The 15,969-nt window shown below is 38.5% G+C and overlaps 1 protein-coding gene across 1 annotated transcript in view; it reads left to right on the forward strand.

Annotated features, from left to right (window-relative positions):
- The window catches only part of Bach2 (BTB domain and CNC homolog 2), a 356,175-nt gene that overhangs the window by 79,019 nt on the left and 261,187 nt on the right, over window positions 1-15,969 (forward strand). Inside the window, exon 3 of the mRNA XM_042679581.1 lies at window positions 7,032-7,139. The gene's annotated coding sequence lies outside the window, so the exon portion shown is untranslated. The remainder of the gene's footprint in view (window positions 1-7,031; window positions 7,140-15,969) is intronic.

The raw sequence follows: 15,969 nt of genomic DNA on the forward strand, positions 1-15,969 counted from the left end.
TGAATCTCTAGAGACGGAGGTGGATGTTTACCAGCGAATAGCTCTGAAGTTAAACTTCAGTTCTGTGATGAATTGGCTCTGGTAGACCCCAGCATTTTGCCAGGAGTGGTTATGCAAAAGCACCTGGCTCTCCTGGCCCTCCTGTTGTTCCACCTCTGGCTTTCAGATTGTGTGTGTGTGTGTGTGTGTGTGTGTGTGTGTGTGTGTACTTGCATGTGTGTGTTTCCTTTATAATTTATAGTCTCATTTCCTTTTCCTCATCCCAATTTCCTAGTGCACCATAACTTATATACTAAATAAAATTCAGTATCTGAATTTTCCAATCACCAACCTTATCCTTGGGGAGCAGACTTTGCTGATAGGAAAGGAAGAGGTTCTCATCATCTCTGTGGCTCCCGAGTTTTTCTGTGAGGTGGTGCAAAGGGAGCAAGGAAAATGACTGACACTCCCAATCTTCTGTGCAGAGCAGGTTCCAGAGTGTTTCTGCTGCTTCAGCGTGGGGGTAGTGAGGATACAGGGTCCCAAGGAGCCAGAGCCAAAACTCTGATGTAATTTTAAGGATGGAGAAGAACCTGTCAAACACTTCCAGGCATTTCTACTCTGGTCCTCTGCTGCTGCTTCTTGGAATAAACCCCAATCTCTTGGAAGGTGTATATGTTATTGGGGGTAGGGATAGGGGTCATTTGTCCCTTTGTCTTGGGACCATGAATCCCCTCAGAATGCCTTTTGTTGTGGAAGGAAAAAGCTGGACCTTCTGAAAAAACTAGCACTGCATTTATTTAGTCTTGGATAAGGATTTCAATTGAAAACTGTCAGGATTTAAGTTCAGAGACGTGAGAATTACAACAATCCTCAAATGAGGTTGGGGGAAATGAAGGTTATTTCACTCATCTTGGCATCTGATTGCTCAAGCTTCCAAGTCCTCCTTTTTTTAACTTTCCCTCCAGAGCCTGTTCATCTTTTTTTTTTTTTTTTATTACTTCACTCATTTCTTCCCTACTAGGACTTAGATCTGGCAATTGTGTTGAAGAGTACATGTCTATTTGTAACTTGTGCCCTCCTTCCTGCATCGATACCATTTGAAATTGGGATGTTAGGCATCTCAAGGTACTTCAGTCCTCTTGTTTATACTGCCAGGTATGGTAGAGAGAAGAGAAGGAAAGAGTCTGCACCCATACCACAGACTGACTTTGGGTTCATTCTGTTTAGAAGCTAGAATCACTTGCTTGATATTGGTGGCCTATATCACTCTGGAGTGTGTGAGCTGCTCAAATTTGAGATAAATTATAAAAGGCTTCTACAATAAGCATTTCAGAAGGGAATAAGGAATTGGACTGGAGAGAAAAGCCCAAGTCAACATAGTCATTCTCTCTTGGCAATACATATTAGCAGTACTTTCAAGAGCTGAGCCTCAGCATACAAAGAAGCAACACTTGACACTTTAAAGCTTCTCTTGGGAGAGGAAGGAGGCAGAATGAAGCTGGCTTGTACTATTCTTTGCAAGCCTCTGCACTACCACACAAGTGGTGTAGATTCTCTCTCTGCTAGGTGGAGAATGATGGTAAATAGTGGAGAAACAGTTAAGTCAGGTCTTCACTTTTCTCCAACTCCCACGTTGAGATGCCTATCCAACAAAGTATATAGCCCTAGAGCTATATGTGGAATGTGCAATTGTCACCAGGAACCTGATTCTCTGAGTCCTTATCATAGCAAGGACCTGACTGGTGAGGAGTACTTGACCATATCTCCAAACTCTTTAGGTGTCTTCATTTGCTCCCCTGATCTTGTCTCTGTAATTACACCTCCTTCCCTCCCTTTCTTTCTTTTCCTTCCTTTCCCTTTCCTTCCATTTCTGCTTTCTTTTCCACTTTTTTTTAGCCTTCCATTTCTGTTTTCTGTTTTCTTTTCCTTTTTTTTTAACCTTGGTTCTGAGAATTAGCCCCAGGGCCTTATGCATGCTAATCAGGTGTTGTACCACTGAGTTATGCTCCCAGTCCAATTCTTGTTTTTACCCTGTTCTCACCTGTCTGCTTCCTTAACAAGAAATGAATTACATGTCCTATAAAACCATGGTTGACCTAAGGCTTGTTGTCCATTGGATCAACTCATTTAAAATCAGCTGGGTAGAAGGTGCAGTGGCTTATAGGATTGGTTTCCTAAGGTACCCTTTGTACCTGTATTTCTTTTTTGTCTAGTACAGGAAGATTCTGCCTTCTTAATACATTAAAAAGAACCATTACAAAATAGAATGGAAAGAAAATTCCTTGAATTCTGCCATGGTACTCAAGACTCCTTTTCTATATCTTATGTTTTGTTGTTAAGATGTAGTATGTTTTGTGGCGGGAGGAGATTGGGGGAAGGGAATGGAGATGCACACACCAGTCTTGGGGCTTAAACTCAAGACTTGGGGTGCTCTCCCTGATGATTTTATGCTCAAGGCTAGTGCTTTTCCACTTGAGCCACTGGACCATAACTCTACTTCTGGCTTTTTGGTGGTTAATTGGAGATATGAGTCTCATAGACTTTCCTGCCTAGGCTGGCTTCAAACCTCAGTCCTCAGATCTTTGCCTCCTGGGTAGCTAGGATTATAGGCATGAGCTCACAGCTCCTGGTGGTTGTCTGGTTTGGAACTGTAGATTTTTTTCCTATGTTTCTTCGTAAATAGAACCATTGCCAGGTTCTCTAGTCCAAGGGGATGGAAAACACTTGGTAGAATAAGACCAGTTTTTTTTTGTTGATGTCCAGACATAAACCATCATCTTTTCTCTGAATAGTTTTCTGTTAGTGGTAGTCTTTGAGGAAGGGGTGTGTGTGTGTGTGTGTGTGTGTGTGTGTGTGTGTGTGTGTGTGTGTGTGTGTGTGTGTGTGTGTGTGTGTGTGTGTGTGATATACATGTGTGCGGTTTTTGTGGAGGATTGGGTTGATTTCATTTGTGGCCTTATTCGCTTTTTTTTTTTTTTTTGGTCAGTTGTGGTGCTTGAACTCTGGGCCTGGGCGCTGTCCCTGCACTCTTCAGCTCAAAGTGAGCGCTCTACCACTTGAGCCACAGTGCCACTTCCGGTTTTCTGGGATTCATTGGAGATAAGAGACTCATGGGCTTTTCTGCCCAGGTTGGCTTTGATCTTCAGATCTCATCCTCCTGAGTAGTTAGGATTACAGGTGTGTGCCACCAGAGCCTGGCTGCCTTATTCATTCTTTACTTAAATAGTTTCTTGAAGTCATTTATAGCTCCACCTCATGTGTACTGCTAATTACTATAACATTTTTGTTTCCCTAGATCTGGTTAGGAAAACTATCACTTAGATTAACATCAGTACTAAATGAGAGCATACATACAGAAGTTTGGGGGGTGGGTACTGGGCTTTGAACTCAGAGCCTCTCAATTGCTAATTCCTCTACCACTTGAGCTACATCTCAAGCCCTTTCTTGCTTTTAGGTTATTTTTCAGATTTGCCCTCACACCTTCATGTGCAGTCAGCCTCAGAGTTCAATCTTCCTACTGATGCTACCCTTGTATCTGGGATTACAGATCTATTCCACCACACTCTACTTGTGAGTTGTGATAGGATCCCATCAAATTTTGCCTGGACTCTAACTAAGTGCAATTCTCCTAATCTATCCCTGACTAATGAGTAAATGAGATTATAGGTACATGCTACCACACAAGTCTTAAAATTCTGTAAGAGTATTATTAATGTAATCGAGCACTATACAGCTATTCATTTGTAAAAATTTTTGAAAGTATTGATTCTGATAGTCTTAATATTTTATTTATTTTTTTTTAGTCTTAATATTTTAAAAAGATTTCTAAAAGGTTTTCCTTTATTACAAAAAAAAAACAGTAAATCTTCATTAAGTATCAGCATTGTCTTTTTCTCTATCCTTTTCCTCTCTTTTGCTATCCTTTTTCTCTTTCTTTTTTCTTTCCTTTTTTCTCTCTTTCTTTCTCTCCTTCCCTCCTTCCCTCTCCCTCTCTCTCCCTCTCTTTCTCTTCTTTCTTTTCTTTCCTTCCTTCCTTCCTCCCTCCCTCCCTCTCTCCCTTCCTCCCTCCTCCCCTCTCTTCCTTCCTTTCTTCCTTCCTTCCTTCCTTCTTTCATTCCTTCCTTCCTTCCTTCTCTCTCTCTCTCTCTCTCTCTCTCTCTCTCTCTCTCTTTCTCTCTCTCTCTCTTTTTCCAGGGTCTAACTCAGTGCTTTGTGCTTGCTGCAGGTACTCTATCTACCACTTGAGCCATGCCCTGGTCCAGCATTGTTTTAAGGTCCCACATTAAAAGTCTATCATCCTAGGCCTTGTGAATGAGAATAAAGAAAAAAATCTCTGTTCATAATATTAATATTTCTATGTAACTAATATTCTCCTCAAAAGGAGTTTTATTCTTGTTTAGTTATAGAATGACATATATGAGAATGGCATAAGGACACTTTAAGTCAGAGACAGGGAGAGGTCCGTAATTATAATTAGTTCAGTGCAAGCTGCCTGCCCTAGTTCTGAGGGAGTAGGACTGTGGCGTGGTTGAACTGGGTAGAGCTTCTCAGGGCAATTGTGCTTGTAACTTGGGCCCTCCTTCCTGTATCAATACCAATATGATCATTTGAAGTTGTTATGTTTGGCATCTCAAAGTTTGAGATAAACTTTCTACTTCAGTGTTAGACTATACGTTTTAAAGGGATCTATCTATGTAGCTCTCTGTGGAAACATGTATAGAATTCTACTTTAAAATTCAGAAATTCTGTTTCTGGAAATTCAAAGACTAAAAGTTATATACATAATTATTTCAGTTACTTTTAAGTGAATTAGTGAGTTCTCATGACTGTGAAGCTATGATTGCCCAGTCATTGTATACAAATGGAGATGTTTTCTGTATTCATGCTGCAGAGTCAGAATTTAGGATCTCTGTTTGGTGGACATTATCATTAAAATATTGCTGTGAATGAATGTGATGTTTTCTTTGGAATCTGTGCCTACCGTGATTTGCAATTATCTCTCCCTATTTTCTGATTTATAAATAAAAACTAATGATAGTATGTTCACAACATGGTTATATGCATACATACATATATATATATATATATATATGAAATAGGAATTAATCTTTTGAAAACTTAATTGCTGAATGATTTTCTTAGCAGTGAAAACTGTTAATATGGAGAATACAGCTCGGACTGCTCCAGTTAGCAGACATATTACATTCTGGTAGGCAAAGGCTGATCACTAAGAAGTAAAGATGGTTGTGAAGGGTGATATGATTCCGAGAACTTCATATTCATGTGGAATGTATTCTATTCTTATTTTAATTTAAAATATGTGCTTTATTTATTTATTTTTTGGGGGTCCGGTCATGGGGCCTGAACTCTGGGCCTGGGCGCTGTCCCTCAGCTCTTTAGCTCAAAGCTAGTGCTCTACCACTTCAGCCACAGCGCCACTACAGCTTTTTTCTTTTTGCTTATGTGGTGCTGAGGAATCGAACCCAGGGCCTCATGCATGCAAGGCAAGCGCTCTACCACTGAGCTACCTTCCCAGACCCTGTGCTTTATTTTAAAGCATTTATATCCCAATTAAAGTTCTAATTCCATTTTTTCTTTATTTTAGCCTACTGTAAAAAATATTTATTAAAACTCCAAACTTTGAAATTTGTAGAAGTTCTTTTTTATATTTTTTTATTTCCAAGGTGATGTACAGAGGGGTTAAGTTTCATACGTAAGGTAATAAGTGCATTTCTTGTCACACTTGTTACCCCTTTTTTATATTTTTTTATTGTCAAGGTGATGTACAGAGGGGTTAAGTTTCATACGTAAGGTAATAAGTGCATTTCTTGTCACACTTGTTACCCCTTTTCCCTCATTTTTCTCCTACTTTTTCTCCCCCACCCCCAAGTTGTACAGATCATTTCCAACATATTGTTTTGTGTATATCACTGTTGCATTGCTTCCTTGTCCTTTGTCTCACCATTCTCCAATTCCATGTTTCATGGGAAGTTCAAATAGGTAATCCATCCCTAGATGCAACTTGATAAAGTACTGTACCAGTCAGGTGGATATAAGGAAACTTACAGTGTTTTATTCTCTCAGATCTCCTCATAAACATCTTTCAAAGAAAAAGGCTAAATGCTTGGGAATATTTTTTTCATTCTCTTGTTTGTTAAAGAACCTCAAAACCATACCATAAACTGTTTCATTCAAAACCACAATTCAAATGGATTAAAATCCCTGTTTGTTTGTTTTTTTTAACAACCAATAGGATGACTAAAAATCCATACTCTGATTCTAATATTGGTGGGACTGGATTGTTTGATTCATTTGGCCCATAGAAAACTGACTTATTGAATTCCCTGATGGTACACCTTGTAAGGGTCTAAGTATGAATTTCATGCAGTAACACTACCAGGCACCAGCGCTTGTCTATTTCTTTGTGTATGTAGATACTGACAGGGGAACGCACAGAGGTCAGGCACACAGTGGTGCTGTTGACATTCTAGCTTCTTTCTTTTTTTAAAAAAAGGTCAAAGCTTGAACTAGAAATTCCTGTCATTGGCCCCTTTGCCTTTTGTAAATGCTCAAAAATAGTTACTAAATCATAGTGTTTTTGTCCCTATGAATGTGTAACCACTCTTAAATATATAATATCTAGCTTTTGCTTGTCTATTGGCATACCCAGTGACCAGTGGTATGCCTCAAGATTCTTGATTTAACTGTCTGGGACCTGTATTGTTTCATGTGATAGCCACTAAAGGCATTGACTGTTTATATTTAATTAAAATTGTAGTTAGTTCCTAATTTAGTGCTCAATAACAGTTTTTCATTTGACCTTTGATCTCTTTACAAAACAGCAAGAAACTTGCATGTCAACAGCACCACCATGTGCCAGGTCTCAATGGACTCCTCTATTACCCAGTAATGCAAATAAGGGCTCAAGAGTCATGAGTGGCCACCATCTTGGATTGTTGCATCATGTCAGAAAGTTCTATTGAACACAGGATATCTTGGAGCCTTTTTGAGCTTAGGCTGAAGGGTTCTTGTTTATGTTCATAATGCAGCTCTCTGCTTCAGGAACTGAGACCTCCAGGAACAAGGAAATTCTTCAAGAGCTGCCTCACTTTGTGACATGTCTGATCTCTTGCTCTCATCTCTGCAGCATGAACAAGGTAAGAGGCATTTGAAACAGTATTTGGATTTTTTTTATGGTACCATGATCTTCCTCTTTCCATTGTACAACTAGGTTGTTTCACATGCCAGAACACTCAAGATGTTATATCATGTTGTACAATCCCTGTGAACAGTGTTTCAAAGGGTCACGGGTCGGGAGCAGTGTTTCCATGGTTATATAACCTCTGGAGGTATCATTTGTATTTTTTAGAGGCCTTTAGTGGCTGAAAGATTGATTGTTAGTATGACTCCCTTGGTATGACTTTTAGAAGATTGAAACTCTGGAGCCAGATTTCCTGAGATTAAATATCAGCACTGCCAGATGTTACCTTCAATGATCTAGACAAGTGGCTTAACTTCTTGGGACCTCCATTTCCCCCATGTATAAAATACTAATAATAGTGGTGCCTGCCTGGCAAGATTGTTGTAAGGATGGAAGGTGTTAACATGGTGCTGATCCATATTCCAAGCACTCGATACCGTTTGTTGCTCTTGCCCTTGATGTTAGAATATTCTTGTCCCTTAGACCTAGTTGCTTTAAGGAGTATCTACAACATTTCCATTAATTCCCTGATTGATCTGGTGAACAGTGATTGATTACTAGATAGGCACTCTGGGAATAAATGATGAATATGTGCTGGATCAAGGTTTTTGATGGTGATGGTCTATTTTGGGTCAGCATGACTACTGTTCTAACAAGATAAGTCTCAATTGTGGGATCTAGGAAGGGCAATATAGAAGAGGTGGGATTTTAAGTTGGACCCTAGGTAGTAAAAGTTAACATACTGGGCTGAGGAAGCACTCCAGATAAAGGAAACAGCTTGTGCTTAATCACAAAAGCATACATGAAAGTCTGGTAGGTTTAGAAAACACAAAAGAGTTTAGACTGGCTGAAGCAGGGTTTCTCAGCTATGATACTTGACGTTTGGACTAGGTAATCTTCTATAGTGAATGACAGTCTTCTGCACTATAGGATTTTTAATAGCATCCATTACACTCATTCAGTCAATAACAACCCAAAATGTCTCCTGAATGTCACGCAATGTCCCTTCGCAAAAAAAAAAAAAAAAGTTGAGAACTACTGCCCTAGTGGGTGATGGCTCAGAGACCAAGGGAAGAGTCAGATACTGCAAGCCACTAAAAGCATGAAGAGCTTGCTTCTCCTGCTGCAAGTATTCCAGAATTTGGAGAGCCATTTCCCTATGAAGAGAGACATTTCCAAAGACTGGCAAAAATAGATGTTTTTAATCTATGGGCTCCCGTATGATTGGTTAGGACTCTTGGATGATTTTGTATTGCAAAGATGTATGGAATGCTTACACTTCAGAAAACAAATTTAACTTATTGAAATCCCTCTCTATGTACCATTAGGCCATTTGTTCAGCCTTTTCAAAGATGGGAAGGTCTAAGATCTCTTGAGTATTTGCAAGATTCTGGAAGGGACCTCCAGATTGAAACTCTGGGGGAGGCTGTATCTTCTTTGCTCTATCTGAAGAGATCAGGAAAAATAACACAGCAATTGTTTTTGAAAGGTTTGCATTTGGCTAGACAAAGAGAAAGAAGCTCTTACTTACCCTGGCTTAAATACTTACCTTCAAGGAGTCAGAAAATTCAGCTTTGAAAACTCTAGAAAGGAGACAGCTGTGCTTCCTCACAGTTACTATGTACGACAGAGGAGGAGAACTAGCATTGTAAATCTTGGTTTCTGTTATTTCAGGTTTGATGTACTAGAAAGTAAGACTCTTGGGAAATGTCTGATCAGCATGCACAATTTGCTTTGTCGGCCCTGCCCAGAGTTTCTCCAGGGCAACTCCATACCTGCTATCGGGGCTGTGCTCTTGACACACACGTGAGAATCAGACTCCCAAGAAATTTCAAGTGTCTCAGTAGGTGTGTCTTGACTAGAAAGAACCCAGGTTCTGCCTGAGTGGCCCAGTAAGCACTTGATTTTATGTTATTTTAATTGAAAGTAGAGATTAAGATTGATGCGTCACCTCCAGCAGTCAGCATTTTTCTCAGGCTTTCTTGGCATAAGACAAAGAATAACTCATTCTCTGGGGAGGAAACTTCTTTCTCAGCACAAATACAAAGCCATCTCATCAATGAGGTATGTGAGTTAAAGTATTAAAAGTATTGCTGTGGGTGTGATTGGCATCCCAAGTGGACTTATTCCTAGAAAGTTAGAGAACTGTGTGTGTTGCTGTCATTGGTCACATGCTATAACTCTCTTCTTCCTTCTTGAACTCCAACTAGCTGAAGGGGCATTTCAATTAGGTATCAGGGAAGAAGATAGTTGCAGAGTTTAGGGTCCCTGTTTATCATGTGAGGTACCATTGGTGATGATGCTGGCATAGATATTGGCAGGTTTGCTTGGGGTCAACCAGAGATGATCTGTGTGGAAAAGATGCCCAGGGCTTCATGGCACAATGACAAACTAAGGCTTGAAAGAAAATATAAGTAAACATTAAATGAGCAGGGAGTTTAGAAGGCCTTATTAATGTCTAATGGTAGAAATTGTAAAAAAAAAAAATGTTTAAAGCTCAAAATTCTTTTCCATCAAAAAATATTCTGAAATGGGTGTGGTGGTACATGCCTGTAATCCTAGCACTTGGGAAGCTGAAGTAAGAGATTCAAAAATTGTGGTACAGCCTGGGCTACATAGTACAGGACTCTGACATTCTGAACTAGTTCAGAAGACAAGCTAATATATCTGATATGGTAAGAGCTTTAATTTAGCTAATTTAGTAAGGTCCTGCAGATTAAAGTAATAACAAAAGATTGTTTTAATAGAAAATGAGCAGTGAACAGAAAGATAAAATCCATAAAGGAATAATAATAAAACATATAGGAAGTATTCAACCACCGCAGTAATCAAAGAAAGGCAAATTAAGATGATGAGATGGTATTTTCCACCTATGCAGTTGATAAGGATAGGTAAAATTACTCAATGAAGGTGGGAATTGGGAATATCAGGAGCTCTCATACACACTGAAAACACAGGCAGGAGTTACTGTGAATCAAAGCTTAATGTACATACCTTTTGACCCAAAAAATTTATTTCTAGAACATTAACTCAAAACTATTGCCATGAATGTGTGTAAAAATTTAGCTAAGATGCTCATCACAATATTGCTTAACAGTAATTTTTTTCAAGTAATAACCATGGAACAGCCATGCAATAAAAAGCACCAGGGAAGCCTGGAAGAGCACTTGATGGCATAAAAAGATGTTCTAAGTAAATTAAGGAGAAGGCAAGTTGCACACTATATTGTAATTCCTTCCTTCCTTCCTTCCTTCTTTCCTTCCTTCCTTTCTTTCTTTTTTTCTCTCTTTCCTTTTAGAAAAGCACATGTATGTACACAGAAAAAGGATAGTAGTTCACAACAAATGTTCTTTTTGCATGTCTGATCTAAATTTTCTTTAGTAGTGCGCATTTTTCATACCAACAACACTTCTAAGTAAAACGCAGTAAATGCTTGGTAACATATGAATTTTTATTCTAGTGTTACTATGCATGATGAATAGACTGAACAATAAGGCCCAAAATGTCAAAAGTTGTTTTCTCAGAAGATAGGTATATTTTTTTCTTTCCTTAAAAAATTTTTTTCCAGTATTTTTACCTTTCCTACAGTAAGTATTTGTGTTTTATTAGTAAGCAGAAAAAACAAACATTAAAATAAATACTATGTTAGTTCTTTGCATTTGAAGTACAGCTGCAGGAAGATGTTTAGTGGGCAAATAGAAAACAAGAGAGAGATTGATGAAACAAAGATTAGTTCTTTGTAGCTGTTCTGTTTGGCCTATTTCCAGGAAGGAAGCTCTTAATGTATTGATGGTTTGGGGGCCATATAAGTAGATGAATGCTCTTGAAAGAGATACTGTCCTTTGGTTTAGTGGCTCAAATTATTTAAAGTGGGTATTACGTCCTCTTACTCAGAATTGTCATTTATTTCTTCATTTATCTCTTCAAAGATGTTGCTGATGTATACAAGATTGAACTAGACCCATTTTTCTCAAACTGCGGTTTGGGAAGTCTTGAAAAATGAGGCTCTGAGACTCTTTCAGGAGTTCTACCTAGAAGCTCAAAGCTATTTTCATAGTGAATATAAGATATTATTTGGCTGTCATTTTCTTTCTGTCTCAGTCTCTCTCTCTCCCTCTCTCTCTCACACACACACACACATACACATAAACACATTATTTCAGGTGGTTTCATGATCTGTAGTGCTGTCACCCCTGAGATAATTCTTGTTCCACATTTTCCATATTTTTTTTAGTTTTAATCTCTAATATGATGTACATGTAGAATTAAGTCCTATAAAACAAAATTCTTCAGGGCTCATGTAACTTGTGAGCCTATAAAGGCATCCTAAGACAAAAAGTTTGAGAACCAGTCAGTGAACTGGACTGTACACATGCCCTAAGAATGACAAGACATACTCTAATGGGTGGAGTGCAGCTCAACTTGTAGAGCACTCACCTAGCATGCTTGAAGCTCTGGGATCAATTCTTAGGCCTCAAAAACAAAACAAAACAAAAAAAAACACTAACAAGAATATTGAGTGTTAAGTGTTTTTACCTTCTTCTACTTTTACTTCCAACACCTTAAGAAATAATTGTCCTTAATCTTTCTGAAAGCTTCATTTTTATAGTGTCTGGGAAGCTAAAAGGTACATTGGTGATACCAGGCCAATGTAGCACCTGTGTGGCAGGTAAAGCCAGTTCTATTGGATGTATGGAAATGGTGATGTTAGACCTTTAGACACCTTTGCCATGTGCGTCATACTGGGCAGTGCAGTGAAGTTCTAGGAAGATAATCAGAATATAAATACCTTCTGTGAGGTGTAGGACTGCAAATGTAAAATAACACCTGGTCATGTGCTCTCATTGATGATTGGTTTGACATGAAGAAGGGAGAAGACAAGTTTAAAAAGATTAGCTGAATATGTTTAGGTAATATTAATTTGCCTTTAAAATGCATATAATTGTGTAAATGTATTTGTACATATATGAATACATGCATATCATACATGCATATATTATTTTAGAGAATTGCCTCTTAAATTTTGTAGAATTATCTCTTCATACAATCATTTCAAATATGGAAGCAACATTAGCACTTCTGCTTCAGTCCCAAGTCTTCTATTTTCTGCTTAAAGAAAAACACATTTCAGTGGTGTTCTCTCTTTCCCCTTGGATGTATGCTCACCTTCAAATCTCAAAGGTCGTGCAAGGTTGAACAGCAGTTGGTTCCTTTTCTGAGAAGCAGTCTTCAGGATTCAAGCAGATATCAAAAACCTGAACTATTCTGTACAGAGAATTTGGAATCAGATGTATAACAGTGAGCTCTGGCAAAGTCCTGAATGATGGAATCTTATGGTTTGACCTAACAGCTTCTCAACCTATTAGAAAAGATGGAGAATTCTAACAGGCAGTAACGAAGGCTTCAGAGTAGAAAAAGATGGGCTGGGGGTTTGTTTAAACCCATAAGAGCCTCAGAAACAGAGGAAATATGGTTTGGGGTGACCATAATATAACTGCAAGTCTGAGGGGCCTCAGCCTGTGAAATGCTGTCTCAGCTGCTGACGGTCAAGCAAGTCTCACTTAAAGAAAAGGGGGGCACATTCCACCCCACTTTATTCTTTTTAGTAGTACATTCATAGAAATTTGGGGTAGTTGATTTGGGAGTCTAGTGAGTACATATTTTGTGAGGAATGAAGGAAAAGTATCTAGGATTCTTGATTGAAACTGCTTTGCTTCCCTGCCCCCATGCTGATGAATTGCTCTGTGCCAGTCTTCATGTGGAGCTGTAATTGAATGTTAGCTAAACTGGTGGGTTGTTAGTCTGTATCCTTATGTTGAAGTAAGTTCACACTTTCATGCAGCATAAGCAGAGAGGCACTTTGGACATGATGTCAACTTAGACTTCTTTGAGCTTGGTGGCTACTGGTGTCCATACCAGAGGCCAGTAGATTGTGGCCTTTGTGAATCAAACAGAGGAATACTTCTGTCTTCCTTCTCTAGGCCATCAACCCTTTGCTTCTCCTTTCATTAGTAGGCCTTAATGGCTGCAATTAAGTTACATCTTATTTAGTCAATTGGTGATTGGAAACATGATTATTTAGTTGCTTAGTTAATCTGTGGCTTGTCCATCTCTAGAATATGAACAGTGGACCCTGTTTGCCTGATTTTGCAAATGTATCCCAGTGAGATCCCTGTCTATGAAGGAAATGTATAACCGACAGTTGCTTCTAATCCAGCTTTTTAGAATTCCTAGTACTCTCATGTGGACCTTACAAAGCAAAACTGTTTGCTGGTATTCGTCCTGTTATCTTTGTCTCCATAAAATAAATGAAAGTTTTTTTAGCCTTTTTGTAAGATGTTTGGGTTGAATACTATGCTTTGAGTACATGTATATCATTGACTTGGTTTTCAGAAATCTCATACCATAGGACTTGTAGCATACTAGATAGGAAAAGAGCAATGACTATTTAAGATATATAAAATTAAATAATTTGTAAAAGTTCTTCAGAAAGTTATACACACATATGATATATGATATATTTCTGGTCTCATCTAAATGACAATATTTATATTTAAATGAAAACATTTAGATTTGGTTAATCACAGCATATGTATTTTTCTGGCTTGTTTATTTTCTGTCCTTTTCCTTTTATGCAATAGTTTTATAACTTCTTACCCTCAGCCTTTAATATGGTAACATTATCTTGAGAGGCTAGATTCAGTTAAATAGGAATATAAGCAATTAATTAAGAGACCCAGCCCTAGCCAGAGAGGTAAAGTGTCATCATATGTCATCGTGATCTAGTAGTACCTGTAATTAGAACAGTAGGAAAACTGCAGTAAGTTAGGAAAACAGAAGCACTGTGTAAAATTAGCAATATATGTGCCTTGTGTTATTTCAGAAATCCAACCCATAAACTATTTGTTGTGACAGCTGTAGGTGGGATTATAGCATTTTGGATGAGGTCTGATTATAGCTAAAAATAGATATATGTATTGCAGATAAGGAAAAAGGGAATATTAAACAATTGAAATTTTGTGAAAGACTGATGCTGTTTCATTGTAATAATTTCCCTAAAGGCACATTAGTAATGCTGCTAAATACAGACTTTAATAGACTTTAATAATGTGTACTTTAGAGGGCTGATACACAAAGGGATAATGTATAAAACATTCATTATGGAAAATTGCTACCTTTTTATTTAATAAGAAATCTGTTGAAACAAAACTATTGTGGTGCCTATGGCATTGTGTTCCTGGTATTAGTAGGCTGGAGAATAATTGCCCCCTTCTTTTATAGTTTTTCACCTGTTCTAATTGAGTTGCAGTCATATTTACTTATTTGCTTTGTGAATGAAAATGAGGATTCAAAATCAACTTGGATTGGATGAACCCTTGTTCCAGTTGTGGCTTAGGCTTTTATTACCCATGTGATCTTGGTCAAGTTACCAAACACCAAAGTCCATTTCCTCATTGGTGAACTGAGGGTCGTTCTATCTCACAAGATGTGGGAGGAATAAGTTAAACCCTGATACTAGACACTCAATAAGCCCTTCCTATTATGATCATGCATCTTTATATTGCTTATTTCTATGCATGTCTGTTGGGAGTGGGGAGGAACTGGAAGGGATAACAAAAAGGAAAAAGCAATTAAAAAGAAGCCTTGGTAAACAGCTCTGTAGCAAACCTTGCTGTTGGGTTTCAATGTGATTTTTAATGTGCTGGTGCTGAGAGCTATGCTGCAGAGAGAGAGTGAGAGAGAGAGAGAGAGAGAGAGAGAGAGAGAGAGAGAGAGAGAGAGAGAGAGAGAGAAGCAGATGCTCTTAGAAGAACAGCGGGGCATTTATCTCTTTTAATGAGATAACATCATTAGAGTGACAAAGTGCATCGAATCGATACTTGAAATGGACTGGCACTATCTGCCCAACGTGTGCTGATTGTTACACGCCACAGCCTTAGAATCCGCTGAATCTCCAATTCTGTCTTATCTGTTATTACAGCCACTGGCTTTGATCTCACAGAATAGATCCACACCTTAGGGATTTCCAGAGGAGTGAGGAAATGAACTAATTGGATAATGAGAAAAGTCCAAGGTGATTTATAAGCTGCCCTGTAATCAAGGAACCTCACAGAAAGGAGGTCGGGCTTCTTTTTTTTCTCTCTGACTTTTTAAATGGCTGTGCATCCTGCCTCCCTTTCCTTCCATTCACGTGCCTCTCTCTGTCTGCTTCGTGGTGTAAAGTCAGAAACACTAATCATGTCAGACTATGACACTGACAGCCTTGACATTCACTACAAAGAGAGAAGAGAGAGAGGAAGATAGCTGGGGGAGGAGAGGGAAAAGAGCAAGGGGGAGGATTTTTTATATTACTATTATTGCCCATAAAATCCAGAGCTGCAGAAACACCAGCATTCTGGACATATCAGCATCCAAGAAAAATTAAGAAAGGTACACAAGGTGAATTCTGATGGAGATTAAAATTGAGCTGGGAGATTTGTAACACTATTTCCCCCTGTTCTCTTAGATTTCATTCTAATTCTATTAGAATTACCATGGCTATGCTTTTCCCGGAGAACTTAAAAATAAAAGACATTTTGATATCCCCCTCCTAGATTTTCTCTTTCAAAGTTCAGCACGGATCTTAATAGTAGGTATGTATTTTCTGATGCTTGACATTTTGTTACCAGAGTTCCTGAGCTTAATCTGAACAATAGCCACTTTAGGAAAGTCACTGGTGAGCCATGTTCCCTGCCCTGGACTAAGCTGTATAGAGACTGTTAAGTGTCATCTCACCCCCTCCCCCA

The sequence above is a fragment of the Dipodomys spectabilis genome, unplaced genomic scaffold, assembly GCF_019054845.1.
Source record: "Dipodomys spectabilis isolate Male_0828 unplaced genomic scaffold, ASM1905484v1 ptg000053l, whole genome shotgun sequence".
In the NCBI taxonomy this organism is placed as follows: domain Eukaryota; kingdom Metazoa; phylum Chordata; class Mammalia; order Rodentia; family Heteromyidae; genus Dipodomys; species Dipodomys spectabilis.